Source organism: Microtus oregoni, unplaced genomic scaffold (genome assembly GCF_018167655.1).
Source record: "Microtus oregoni isolate MIOR12 unplaced genomic scaffold, Mior012 000008F_ref0000371, whole genome shotgun sequence".
Lineage (NCBI taxonomy): Eukaryota > Metazoa > Chordata > Mammalia > Rodentia > Cricetidae > Microtus > Microtus oregoni.
The window spans coordinates 3806786-3820666 of NW_024543067.1; positions in this window are offsets into that span (position 1 = coordinate 3806786).

Sequence of the window (13881 nt, forward strand, 5' to 3'; positions counted from 1 at the left end):
GCTCAGATCCACAGAAGGTAGCCATGGCATTGTTTGTCAAAGTAAATCTTAGCGCAAAATGGTGGATAAAAACTATGCTGATGCTAGGAGAGGGGGAATGTGAGCTCAGAGATCTCTAGGGACTTGACATTTCCATCCATCACAGTCAGCAAGCATGGAAGGGGGATGGCTTGGTTTAATGTAAATCCTATGGACTGAGCTAACCAGTTGGAAATCATGAATAACAATCACTTTCTCCATTAAGACCTGATTCTTTTCATCCATTGTAATAAATACGTACCATCTTGTCCATGCATCAGTGTGAGAAGAGTCTTCAAAAAGTCTCCAGGGGTAGACGTGCATGAACAAGCTTGGACACACACACACAAACACGTACAAACCTTTAATGCTCTAACACACAAAATAAGGCTGCTTGATAAACAGAATGGGGGGCTCTAGGGCTGTCTGTCTCAATTCTTAGCACCCCATCTAAAGCCTGTCTCTAGGCTCCCTGCCAGCATACAGCAAAGAGAATGTAAACATCTAGGCCCTGGGCATCCCCGTGCCGCTTTATTTCATTATCATCTACACCCCTTACCTTACCAGGCTGGAAGCTTGCTCATTTCTCAGGCTCCTGCACTGTTCTCTCAGCACATGCCAAAGTCCCTCCAGAACTAACATAGGTTGGCTTCCCATGGCATTGACTTGGCACACGCTCTTGGACCCATTCGCTCTTTGGTTCAGTTTGCTCCCAAATGTTCTAGGAGACCATCCTCTCCAATTTCTCTATCAAGTCACCCACCCAGGGAATCTACCTTAGCAGAGGTTGCTGGCCTTACCATCGCACAGCTGGGCCAGCTACTAAACTATGGTCTCTTGGCTGTGGACTCACTATTCTCCGTTCAGAATTGTTACATTAGGGCTGGAGCCCATAAACCTATTTCTGCTCTGCTTTCTGGCTCCCCGATAGATTCTGTCAATAGAAAGCTTCAGAGGGAAAGCTTGAAGCAAGTCACTTCAGGTTCCTTAATTTTTTTTCTTTTTGACATCAAGAAAGCACCTGGTTCTTGCAGCAGCAGCTGAATTTATTTCCTTCAGCAGCAGAACCAGCGTTCTAACCTCCTCAGCTGCAGGCACAGTCCAGCAGAGGAAGAGCAGGCTCCTGGGGGCTTGTGGGGCTATGGGACCTGGGTGAATTTCTTTTTTTTTTTTATTGAAAAAAAAAATTTCCGCCTCCGCCCAGCCTCCCATTTCCCTCCCCCTCCTCCCACTCCTCTCCCCCTCCCCCCCACTCCTCTCTCCCTCCCTCTCCAGTCTGAAGAGCAGTCAGGGTTCCCTGCCCTGTGGAAAGTCCAAAGTCCTCCCCCCTCCATCCTGGTCTAGGAAGGTGAACATCCAAACTGGCTAGGCTCCCACACAGCCAGAACATGAAGTAGGATCAAAACCCAGTGCCATTGTCCTTGGCTTCTCAGCAGCCCTCATTGTCCGCCATATTCAGAGAGTCTGGTTTTATCCCATGCTTTTTCAGTCACAGTCCAGCTGGGCTTGGTGAGCTCCCAATAGATCAGCCCCACTGTCTCCGTGGGTGGGTGCACCCCTTGTGGTCCTGACTTCTTTGTTCATGTTCTCCCTCCTTCTGCTCCTCATTGGGACCTTGGGAGCTCAGTCCGGTGCTCCAGTGTGGGTCTCTGTCTCTATCTCCAGATGAAGGTTCTATGGTGATATGCAAGATATTCATCAGTATAGCTATAGGATAGGGTCATTTCAGGTTCGCTATCCTCAGCTGCCCCAGGAACTAACTGGGAATATCGCCCTGGGCACCTGGGAGCCCCTCTAGGTCCATGTCTCTTGCCAACCCTAAGATGGCTCCCTTAATTAAGATATGTGCTTCCATGCTCCCCTATCCAACCTTCCTTTATCCCAATCATCCCGTTTCCCCAAGTTCCCCCCCATGGGATGTACTCACTCATAATTGGTTTCTAGCCATAAATAAAGGTCAATGAGTCTATAATTTGATATCCTGGGTGAATTTCTTAAATGGGTGTTCACACATGGAACTTCTATTTATACTTAAAAAATGCTTATCAAATACAATATTTTCTACTTAGAAGCTTTTATAGTTAAGCTAGCATATTTAACGTTTTTAGTATTATTTTTTATATTTAGATTATAATGTTATTTTACCATTCTCCCTTCCCTTTCATCCCTCCAAATGAGGCCATAAAACCCCTCTTTGCTCTCTTTACAGTTCATGGTCTCCTTTTTCATTAGCTGTTGTCACATGCATTTACGTATGGATATGTATACATATATTCCTAAATACAACCTGCTCGGTCTGTATAACGCTACTTGTAAGCATGTTTTCAGGGCTGACCACTTGGTATTGGATAACCAGTCAGTGCTTTCTTCCTTGGGGAGACGACTTCTGCTCTTAGCATTTCTTGGTTGCCTGTAGTGGTCTTCCCTCAGTTCACTTCGGCATGGCCAATTGTTGCTCTCCTTGTTAAGATTATGTTTAGGCAGTCGTGGTGGTGAGACTTTGTGGGTATAGCTTCTGACAGTTTATCCACACATTTTAATTTTAATAACTTCAGCTTGTTCACTCCCAGCCCTAAAGATAATAGATAGCCCTACACAATGTTTGTGGTACCACAGAAATCTTTGCATGTGCTCAGGAATGTAGCTAACACTTCCTCATACTTAGATGACAATTGTATCAAATTGTTTCTGTAACTTGCATAATTTCTGTGTGAGGCAAAGGAGGCGGCGAGGTATACATTTGAAACTCCAGCAGTATCCACGCTTCAGCTGATTGTGTTGACATTAGTTTGGAATTTGGTCAGATCTTAACTAGTGATTATGATACACATCTCTAACTGCTCACAGTGATAAGCTTTCGTGGCTCAGTCTGGAGCATGGGAAAGCTGCAGAGGCATAGAGTCATTAATGCCATCTTCTCATTGTATGATAGGTATATACATTTGCACACATGACATAGCCGCTCATCTTTGAAGAAAATGTAAACGGAAAGGAAAACTCTCATTAACACATGCACAATCTTTATTATTTTCTTTTTGTTTATCCTTTTCCTTCATCTCTCTGAATTTTTCTCTTGTGTTATTTTCCTTCAACCACAGAACTTCCTTTGTTGATCGTTGGCATGGTCTCTGGGTTGCAAATCCTGTGTTTCTGTTGATTTGAAAATGCTGTTATTTTCCTTTTTTTTTTTTTTAGCAATAGTTTTGTGGGTTGCAGAATTCTTAGATATTTTCAAGATTCCATTGCTTTGTGGCTTTCATTATTTCTAAGGAGAAATCAGTAGCTCCTGTAGCTCACTATGTTCTTTCTTTCCAGAAAGCTTCCAAGTTTTATTTTTGTTTGTTTGTTTTATCACTGGGTTTCAGAATTCAGTAAAATTTCCTGTAATCTTGACTATACATACACTGCTCAGAATTCATTGGGCTTCTTGTATTTTTAAATTGCGTTCTCTTACATAATTTGGGATGATTTTTGGCCACTATTTTTGGGGTGTTTTTATTTGCTTCATTCTCTTTGACTTATTTTTGGAATCTTAATTCTCAATGCATTAAATACTGTTTGTATTTAATGTCTTATTTGGGACTTTCCTCAAAGACACAAGCATTTCTTTTCATCAATTTAGGTAATTTCTATCTATTCATTTATTTTAAGTTAATTTCCTCTCATTATTTTAAATAGTTTTGTGGTTTCAATTAAAAATTTACATTTAATTTTACTGTCCACTTGCTGGTACCTCTCTGTAGGGTTTAAATATGAAGCCGCATAGGCTTATGTGTTTAAACACATGTTATCCAGTTGGTGTCACTGTGTTTGGAGGCTGTGGAATCTCTAGGGAATGGGACCCCAAAGGCGGGTAGTGGGTCATTGGAGGTGGTTATAGCTGTTATAGACCAGTTCTATATGCAGTTCAGTCTCTCTTTCTCTCTCTCTCTCTCTGTCTCTCTCTCCTTCTCTCTCTCTCTCTCTCTCTCTCTCTCTCTCTCTCTCTCTCTCTCCCTCTGTCTCTTGGTCCACTGAGATGTGATCAGTCAGAGTTTACATGCTTTCACTTATGTAAGAGCATGCCTTTACTCTGCTGTCCACACAATGGCAGATCACACTTCTCTCCCCGATGATGGACTACATCGTCAGTCCTTAAACCAGAAGAAATATTTTCTCCCTTTAAGTTCCTCTTGTTAGGTGTTTGGCACAGCAATAAGAAAATAAAACAAAAGAGACACATCAGCCCATTCTTCATTTATTCTCTTAGATGTTCTTACATGTTTTCTCTGGAGTTGTTACATTCTGCTTGCCCTTTTCATCTGGCAATTTTTATTATATGCAAGCATTTTAGGAGCTCTGTTGAGATGAGAAACGCTGCTCTTTAACATACTCTGCCTTCCAGTCTCTCCCCACCTCCATATACTTTTCCCTTCTCTTCCCTCTCCATCCCTGCTTGTCTTCCTTTCCCATCTTTGAGATAGCTTGTTGCCGTGTAGGCCAGTCTGACCTCAAACTCACTATGTAGCTTAAAGTGGTCTTGAATTCATGATCCTTCTGCTGTAGCCTTTTGAGTCATGGTGTTATAGGCATGTACCACCACACCTGTGGAGTTTGCTTTACTGTCAGGGTTGTTTGTTTGTTTTCCTGTTTCCTTTGAAGACTGTTGATGTTTTTGAAGACTGTTGACAAGTTTGGCTAGGTTTAAATTCCAAGCTGGTCTTTTCTTTCTGGGAAGCAGTTAAAATTTATGCTCAGCCCTTTGAATTCTTGGCTTCAATGTTCTATCTTGCTTAGCATCAGCTAGTGACTTTTAGCAGAGTTTATTTACAGATGTTTTTTCTTCCCTTCTGTATGCCCCTTCACTTTCCATAACTGACATAACCTCTTCCAGTTGTTCTATTAACTCAGCACTCAAGAGAGTAGGACTACTGCTCTCTACTGCCTTGGGCTTTGGGACTTGGGAACTATCCTTGGTAAAACTGGTAATTCTCAGGCCTCATCAATGTACTTCAGGAGTAAAGACTGCCATCCTGTTTAGTTCCTGCTTCATTTTGTTTCTTTTGCAAAGCTTTGAAGTCGCCTATTGAAACAGAATCATCATTTCCTATAAATCTAATTATTACATCTACTTTTCCATCTCTGGATCCTATGACTCCCCTAAATTCACTTTCGCTTTTTTCTTTCTTCTTATGGAGTCCTTGAAAGCCTTTTAAACTCTTAGCAATTTCTTTGACAAGTCATCTGTAAGTAAGTATAACGTGTGACATTGTATCATGATTCTAGTTTATGATGAATTTTCATATATTTTTCCTCTTTTAGACTTTGTCTCAATCTGGTGAGAAAGATATTTTTACTGTTCCCATTTTAGAGATGAGGAAACTGAAATTCAAAGACACCGTCGTGTACAAGTCCATGCACGCAGCGAGAAGGGGAATCAGCCTTTTAACTCTGCTAATTTGAACTCTGTGCTCTTGTCAAAATGCCAAAGCTATCTTAGAGGATAATCTTCATTATTAATCTTGTGTGTGTGTATACATGCTCATATACCAAGATGTTTCTGTGTGTGGGTACAGATTTGTGTACGTGTGGATGGCAGAAGACAACCTTGGGTGTTAGCCCCTGCCTACCACCTTGTTTAAGACTGGATCTCTTGTTGTGCACTGTTGTGTCTACCAGGATAGATGACCCACCAGCTTCTAGGGCTCCTCCTTTCTACATCTTGCATCTTGCCCTAAGGATGTTGGATAATAGATGAGTACTGTTACACTTGACTTTTATTTGGCTTCTGGGTATCTAAACTCAGGTCACTAGGCTAGAGTGACGGAAGCTTTCCTTAGAAGTTCATCTCCCTAGCCCGTTTTTGTTTTTATAAACTAAAGCCTGAGTAAATTTGATGGCCCCTTTTATGCAGAGTGTTGTCTGGGTTTGCCTGAATAGAGACCAGGAAAGGGAACCAGCCTTTCCCAAGAGCTGAGTAAGCACGACTGAGAAAGTTTTGTCAATGATTATTTTTTTAGAATACAGAATTTTAAAAATAGGGGTATTTATTTCTCTATCATGAAATAGTCCCCACAGTCTGGTGGTTGGTGAGGTCCCCCCACAACATTATCCTCAGTATCTGTGCTGCTTAGTTTTGGTCAGCTTAACACAAATCTAGGCTTACTTGTAAAGAAAAAAAAATTAATTGAGGAATTACCCCCATCATACTAGCCTATGGGCATGTCCTATGGAGTAAATTCTTGATTGTTAGTTAATATAAGAGGATCCAGTCCACTGGGCACATGAGGCTAGGCTATATTTAAAATGCTAGGTGAGCAATCCAGGGCAAACAAGCCAGTAAGTGGTATTTCTCCACCATCTTGCTTCAGTTCCTGCTTCCAGGGCCATGTCTTGGCTTCTCTGGCTGATGAACTATAACCTATAAGCCAAATGGACCCTTTCCTCCCCGAGTTGCTTTTGGTCAGTGTTTTTATCACAGCCCCAGGACCAAAGCTGTAACGATGCCCACCTGCTTAGATTCAAGGGAAGAATGAGTCGAGGATGATCTTGGCACGGGCTAGGGGTCAGCTCTCCTGGCTGATGCCTGGAGTTCCAGCGAGGCAGCAAGGCACAGAGCCCAGGAGGCTTGTCAAGCTTGACATGATCAGGACTGGCAGAAAGCGTTACATGGGGCCTAGAGGCCTGTGGTCATCATCCCAGGGAAGTGGGCTCTAATCTGGACAGAACCCCAGGAAAAGCCGAGGCTTGCCATAAACCCATAAATAACAGCTTCAAGGGGCCTGCAAGGCCTGGCAGGGACAGGCATGGAGCTTCCATTCAACCCATTGCTCAATGCCAGGCCCTGAGCCAAGTATATGGATTTTTTCCATTTAATTAGATTAAACAGAAACACATCCTGATGACTTGGCCAATACAAAGAAAAAGACACACACGCATACGAGAGAGAGAGAGAGAGAGAGAGAGAGACAGAGACAGAGACAGAGACAGAGACACACACACAGAGAGAAAGAAACAGAGAGAGCCCTCTAAAGAGGAGAGTGTCCCTGCAGGTAGCAGCCCTGGGGAATTAGGTGAGCAATAGCATTTGAGTACCATCAGAAATACATTCAAGGTTTGCCAAAGTTTATTTGAAGCACCAATGGTCATAAGCCACCGCAGCCATGATGCATGTCCATTTTAATTATTATTTTGCTTTTCTGCTTGCTCATGTCCTAAGAGTTGGCTTTTCTGAGGCGTTTTGGTTACTGGCAGCTTGAGAAGGCATGGGAGACTATTCCGCTTGACAGCTATTGTCTGTGCAGAGTTGGATCAAGGCTTTCATAAGCTGCCAGTCTGATTTAGTGAGGGCTGATGAATCCACCATCCAGGGAAGGCTCTCCGTGAGCTTGTTCCAGGAGATTGGGGTTTGCTCCAGAGCAGCAATTCTGACAAATCGGCAAGGCGATAGGAGATCGTGAGACTGCCAAATACCTCTGCAGACAGCTACTGTGACACTGAACCCATTGTCTACCTGTTCAGAGGCATCCAGGGTGCAACACTAATGTCAAAACTAACCCACTGGGGCTCCCTTATGACAGCGCTCTGCACAGATGGCCAGAGCCACTGGAACCTGAACACAGGAACTCTTGTGAGTGGCTCATCATCGGATGTCTGGTTTTATGGCAGGCATCTCAATAGCCTGGAAATCCCATTACAGTGTGTGTTGTGTGCTAAGTTCGCTCCTGGCTTCATTATTTTCCCTTATTATTAATGCATTTAGGTTCTCTTCATCATACTTGGTTACATATTTTAAATTCATTTTAGTCTATTTCATTTTGAGTATCTATGACACGTCTTAAATCCATTCTTGAATAAAGAAGGTAAAAGGTAAACAGGCAGATAGTCTTGAGATAGTCTCGGACTTGACACAATGGTAAGAATTTCCTCCTGTGGATCTGGGCAGAATGGAAGAGTACAGCTGAATTTTAATTTCAAGGGGTCTTTGGTTGGTTTGCTGGTTTCAGATTCCTGCACAGGCCTGTGCTTGAAGACATCAGCAAGATGTTCCTACAGCGTCCTGGGTCTGCTTTGTTTGTTCAGCTCATGAAAAATGATTGTTAATTTTTCTGGAATTTATCAAGTTGATTGATGCCTCCTTGGCAGTGTTAAGCCAGCCCTAGTGGGAGTCTTTGTATAACAGAAGATGTCAGAAGTTACAAATTAAAGGCACATCCCCCTTTTCCTCCTCTCCTTCGCACCCTGCCATTTTCTCCTTCACGACAAGTGGTTTCCCGGCATGCACTGGATGTGCCGCTGCGGCCGCTGCTTTCTAAAGTTTGTCTTGGAGGAGATTTAAACTCTAGATTAACATAGACCAGAGAAGAGAGGGCAATGGAATCTCAGCTAGTGCGACTGAAGTGAAAGTAATAGCCAGTAGCCATGGTAACCAGCGTAACCAGCGTAACCAGTGTAACCAGCGCACATACACACGTGGTTCCACCTGGATACCTGCAAGATCTCCAAGACTCAGGATGGTCACAGGATACCCCAGAGGAACTCTGGTGAGGACCCAGTGAGGATGGTGTGCCAAATACCAAAGGCCTTGAGCCAGACCAGTGACTCATTGCATTCACCAGTCAAGCTGATGGAACAAAAGATATCTATATGACACAGAGAAGCTGTGTCACCAGTGCCTCCAGGTTGGGTGAAGAAGTGATAGAGAAGCAGGGGAGAAGGAGAAGCTGAGATTTTTCTGGTCCTGGTGTGGTTTTGTTCTGTTTTGGTTTATTGTTTTTTTGTTTTGTTTTGTTTTGTTTTTGCTTTTGCTTGCTTGCTTCCCTTATTTTGTTTGCTTTTGTGAGGGAGCATAGCAGGGATGAGGAGGGATATAGGGTCCCAAGGGTGAACAGAATTGGAATACATGATGTGAAACCCCCAAAGATTCGATAAAGAAGTTTAAAAAGTCTAAGTGCAGTGGCATGCACTGGTAATACAAACTCTGGAGAGGTAGAGGCAGGTGGGTTCCTGGGCTGACTGGCCTACTAGTCTAACCTACTTGGTAAGCCAGTCTCAAAAAGAAGGAAAAGTATAGCAGTGTCTGGATGACACCTGAGGCTCAGTTCTGGCCACTGCATGCACAGGCACACACATGCATGTACACAGACACAGGCACACACATGTGCACACACACACATACAAATAAATACACCCACATATACGATAATTAAATAATTAAATGGACATTGAGCCTTCAAAATTTTGCCAGTTAGATGCAAAAGATAATCAACTCTCTGAGATTAATTGGCTCTGGATTCCTGGAAAAAGTGAACTTTAAGGCCAGTTAAACCCCAGGACACCCTAGTATGTAGCATGCTCCAAGATGCTCTGTCCTTGAGGGATTGCTCTGAGCTCATCCAAACTTACCCTTGTTTTAGCTCCAGACCAATGTGGCCTGCATCAGGTAGGGGACACGTGGGAAGGAAATGAAGGCTTTAAGGAAGAGGCAAATTAGTATAGCAAATAGCTTTCTTAGAAAAAAGGACTGCTGCAAAGTAAAGAATATGGGTGCGGGGCATCTAAGGTTAATGGGACAGTCAGAGGAGGTTGCAGCAATGAACGGCAGAGGCAGTGCTGCCAGAGTTTAGCACCTGGGAGCCCAAGGTAAGTGCGGCAGCTAGGGAAGGAATATCGCCCAAGCCGAGGGTACCGGTCTGAGCAGAGAGAGAAATGGAGAAAAATACTCTGGCCCAGTATTTCCCAGCATGCACCTGTGTAGTCACAGTTTCTCTTATCGTATTTCTCCTGTTGCTTAATTTATCTCTCATTGGCCAAACCCAGTTGGTAGCCTGCTCGCACCATGCTGAGGAAGTACAGACTTCAGAATCGGTCCTTAGAGGGGAAGGACTTGGCATGAAACCCAGAGCCCACAAAGGACAAGACACTAATCCCCATGGCCCTCTTTGCACCTCTGGGCAGAGATTGCTTGGGTCAGCATCTATTTTATATCAAATCAGTGTTACCTGAAATGATGCCCGAGTTTCCGACAGGACTTTGCTTTTCAATTGGCGTGAAGGGGCACCTGGTAGATAATAAGCTATCCGAGTAGACACTAGGGGAGACAGGACAAGAGCATTACATGTCCGTTTTCACAGGAAATAGATTTTCATCAGGGACTTTCTGGCTTGCTAGGAACAGTGTGGGGAACCGGGATTTGACTCATCTCTTTGCCTGAGCTGGAGTCTTTAGTGGGCCATTTCTCAGCAGGATTGTTATCGCTCACAACTTCTAGTGGGATGCTCACTTCCGACTTTCTTTTTAGAATTGTAAGAGCGAGCAGCCCTTCCATTTTAAGTCTTAAATGATTCAGGAACGAGTTCTCATTTATCCCGTGCATTTTCTGTCGCCCTCATCGTAACACATGGAAATAGGCACTGATACCTCAATTTACGGGAGATGATCTGGATCTCACAGAGGTAAAATGCCTGGCTTGAAATCACATGGCTGTTATTATGCATTTTGTATTTATATCTTATCCTATACTGCAGGATGAGTTTAAGATAGTCACGTGATCACTAAGAGACGGAAGTGAGGTGCAAATACGTGTGTGTGCTATTATGTGCTACTATATAATGTTTTTTTTTTCTGTTTCATAAAAATTAAACCGTCAACCTGCAGAGCATCCCAACGTCTTTTTCCAACTTTACTTGTATGTCAGGTCGTATAGAGAATAAATCTATGCCCTTGATCTGAAGCACAGAACCCCAGGTCCTGCAGACAACAGGCCTTTATACAGTCATATGATCACCCCGATAGAAAATCACCCTCTTTTTGTAAATTTGGAAATTGAGACCTAGACATGTTAAGGGACATATCCATGACTACATATGGCACATATAACCAATACGGGGCACTTTCTAGATGCATTTTGGAAAGAAATCCCCGTCTATCTCTGATCAGTGAATGCACATTATTTGACCTAAGTCTTCTCTCTTACTATACTGATCAGTAATGTAATTTGACCTATTAAGGCAGCCTGGGAAGAAAGATGACAGTGCAATTTCTAATTGGTCTTAATAAAAACTCAGAGTCAGAAATTAAGGGGTGAATGTGGTAGGGAGTTCGCTTGTTGGTTCCCAGCCACTTAGCCCCAAAATAATCACACAGAAATTGTATTAATTAAATCACTGCTTGGCCCATTAGCTCTAGCTTCTTTTTGGCTAAGTCTTACATATCAATTTAACCCATTTCTATTAATCTGTGTATCTCATGTGACTGAGGCTGGGTAAACTTTACTGGGTAAAGTTCTGTCTGACTCCAGCAGAGCTACATGGCTTCTCTCTTACTCCGTCCTTCTTTCTCCCAGCATTCAGTTTAATTTTCCCTGCCTAGCTCTATTCCCCTATAGCATGGCTATAGGCCCAAAGCAGTTCCTTTCTTAACCAATTATATTCACAGCATACAGAGGGGAATCCCACATCAGGTGAAAGCTGAAAGATCAGAGAAGCAGAGCAGCCAGCCACTAGAGTTCTTACCTCTATGAAATCCTCAGACTGAAGGAGCTGTTCTGTCTCTACAAGTCCTCAGACTGAATGTTATCTCTATGAAGCCTCAGACTGAATCCTGAGCTCCTGTCTCCTCCCACCTCATATTCCTTTCTCTGCCCAGCCATATAACTTCCTGTCTCCACCTCCCTAGTGCTGCGATTAAAGGTTTGAGCCACCACCACTTGGCTCTGTTTTTCTTTTAGACTGATTCAGTCTTGTGTAGCCCAGGGTGGCCTTGAACTCACAGAGATCCATCTATCTCTGTCTCCCCAGTGCTGGAATTAAAGGTGTGTGCTACCACTGCCTGGCCTCTAAGGCTAACTAGTGTGGCTAGCTCAGCACTCTGATATTCAGGCAAGCTTTATTTGTTACAGCACAAACAAAATATCACCACAAATGAACACATTGTAATCATAGTTAGGCTTGAACTGGATGATGGGTCCTGTGTCTGTACCTTACCCCACTGAATGATCTTCTTTGGGGAGATTTGGTAGGAGCACCCTGTTTTGCCTAGACAAATTCCACAATTGGGGATGTTCTCAGGTTCTGGGATTTCCATTTTCATAGCCTTCTTGCTCTGTCTGTTCTAATCATAGAATCCTTCATTTTATTCAGGTAAAAGCTAAGTTTGTCCAGTGACCTTCAGCCTATCCAAGGGAAGCACCTGCTTGGGCGTCTGACCTCAGCTCCTGAGCCTCATCTGCTTATTGATTTCTCTCAGTCATAGAAGCATATGTAAATGTGTTCTGGCTTCCTATCTTTACCACAAAGGACCATGCCATGATATCTACTTGTTTCTCCTCTTCTTTTAAGTCTGTGATCAGATACTGCTTTCTCAGAGAGGATTCCTCCAAAGCCCCTTTGAAATAGTTGCCTATCTACCACAATTGCCAGTCACCTCTCCACCTGTCACCTGTCCACCTGCCACTCCCTTCTCCACCCGCCACTCATTGTCCCCCTACTCTCCTACCTCGCTACCCACCTACTACCATATCTGCCATCCTTAACAACTGTTTTCCTTCATTTCAGTTTTCTTCGAAAATCTTACAACTTTCTAAGACACTTTAAACTTGAGTTATCATAGCTGGCTGCCTACCAAGCTGTAGATCCAGAATAGAGCAGTGACTATTAGCTATATGCCCTTCCACATCCCCGGTGCCTACAATGGGGCCTAAAAGCACGTCAGACTCTCAGAGGCATTATGTGGGATGAATAACGAAGGAGCGATTCCCTTCCCCTTCTCTCACCGCACTGATTCCTTCCCCAGAGGCTTCATCTCGTCTTTCTGAAACCACTCCAATAGATTCGTAAGGAGGCCTTGACTTGTTTCTGTCTAATCCTAATGAAGGACTAAAGCAGTGAGCCTTCCTGAGAGAAAAGCTCCCTATTGCCTTTCAAGAACAGACCCTTGCCTGCATTCCCAAACCTCCCCAGCTTATTTCTTTTATATACTGTGTGTTATAGCAAAGAAAGTAAATTTGTAGCTTTCTCCCACGTAACTTCTCCTGTATACATCTCATGTGATGCTGGCATAGTTTAGCCTGACTTCTCGGTTTAAAATAACACATACTTGTTCCTTCACAGTGCTGGATCAGAAGTCTGGCACAGTTCCCATAGAGCCCTGGTCAAGGTATCAGCGGGACGGTGCTCCTTTCTGGAGGGCCCAGGAGACAGTCTGTTTCCTTGCCTTTTGTGGCTTCTGGGAGCTGCTCCCATTTCTCTGTTCACGGCCACCTCTGGGCATCTTCAAAGCCGGCGGTGTGGTCCCTTCTGCCCTGCTACTGCCCCTCTCACCTTCTCTCACTTTGCATCTCCTCCTTGCATCTTCAAGGACTCTTAGTGGGGTCCTGCAGTGGGGTCAACTCTTTACTATCAGCTTCTAGGGCATTGGCTGCAGACATCTTTGGGTGGAGGTAATGCTCTGTCTATTGCAGTTTTACTTCCAGGTTCCTTTCTCTTTGTCTTTTTATATTTCCGAAGTCTATTTCACAGTCATTCACTTCTTCCACTCTTTAAGGGTCTTCTGCTAGTTAAGAGTGAATTGTTTTGTTTTGTTTTGTTTTCAGGCAGGGTTTCTCTGTGAAGCCTTGGCTGTTCAAGAACTAGCTCTATTGACTAGGCTGGCTTTGAACTCACAGAGTTCAGCCTGCCTCTGCACCCCGTGTGCTGGGATTAAAGGCGTATACCACCACTGCCCAGCTCAAACTGATTTGTTTTATAAATTTTACATCTTACATTTTACTTTTTACTTCCTATATTTTACTTCTATAACAGATTTTTCCCATAATTCTCTTAAAGCAGCTAACACTACTTATGTATTATATATATTTGAATTATGTAATAAAGAGATATGTATACA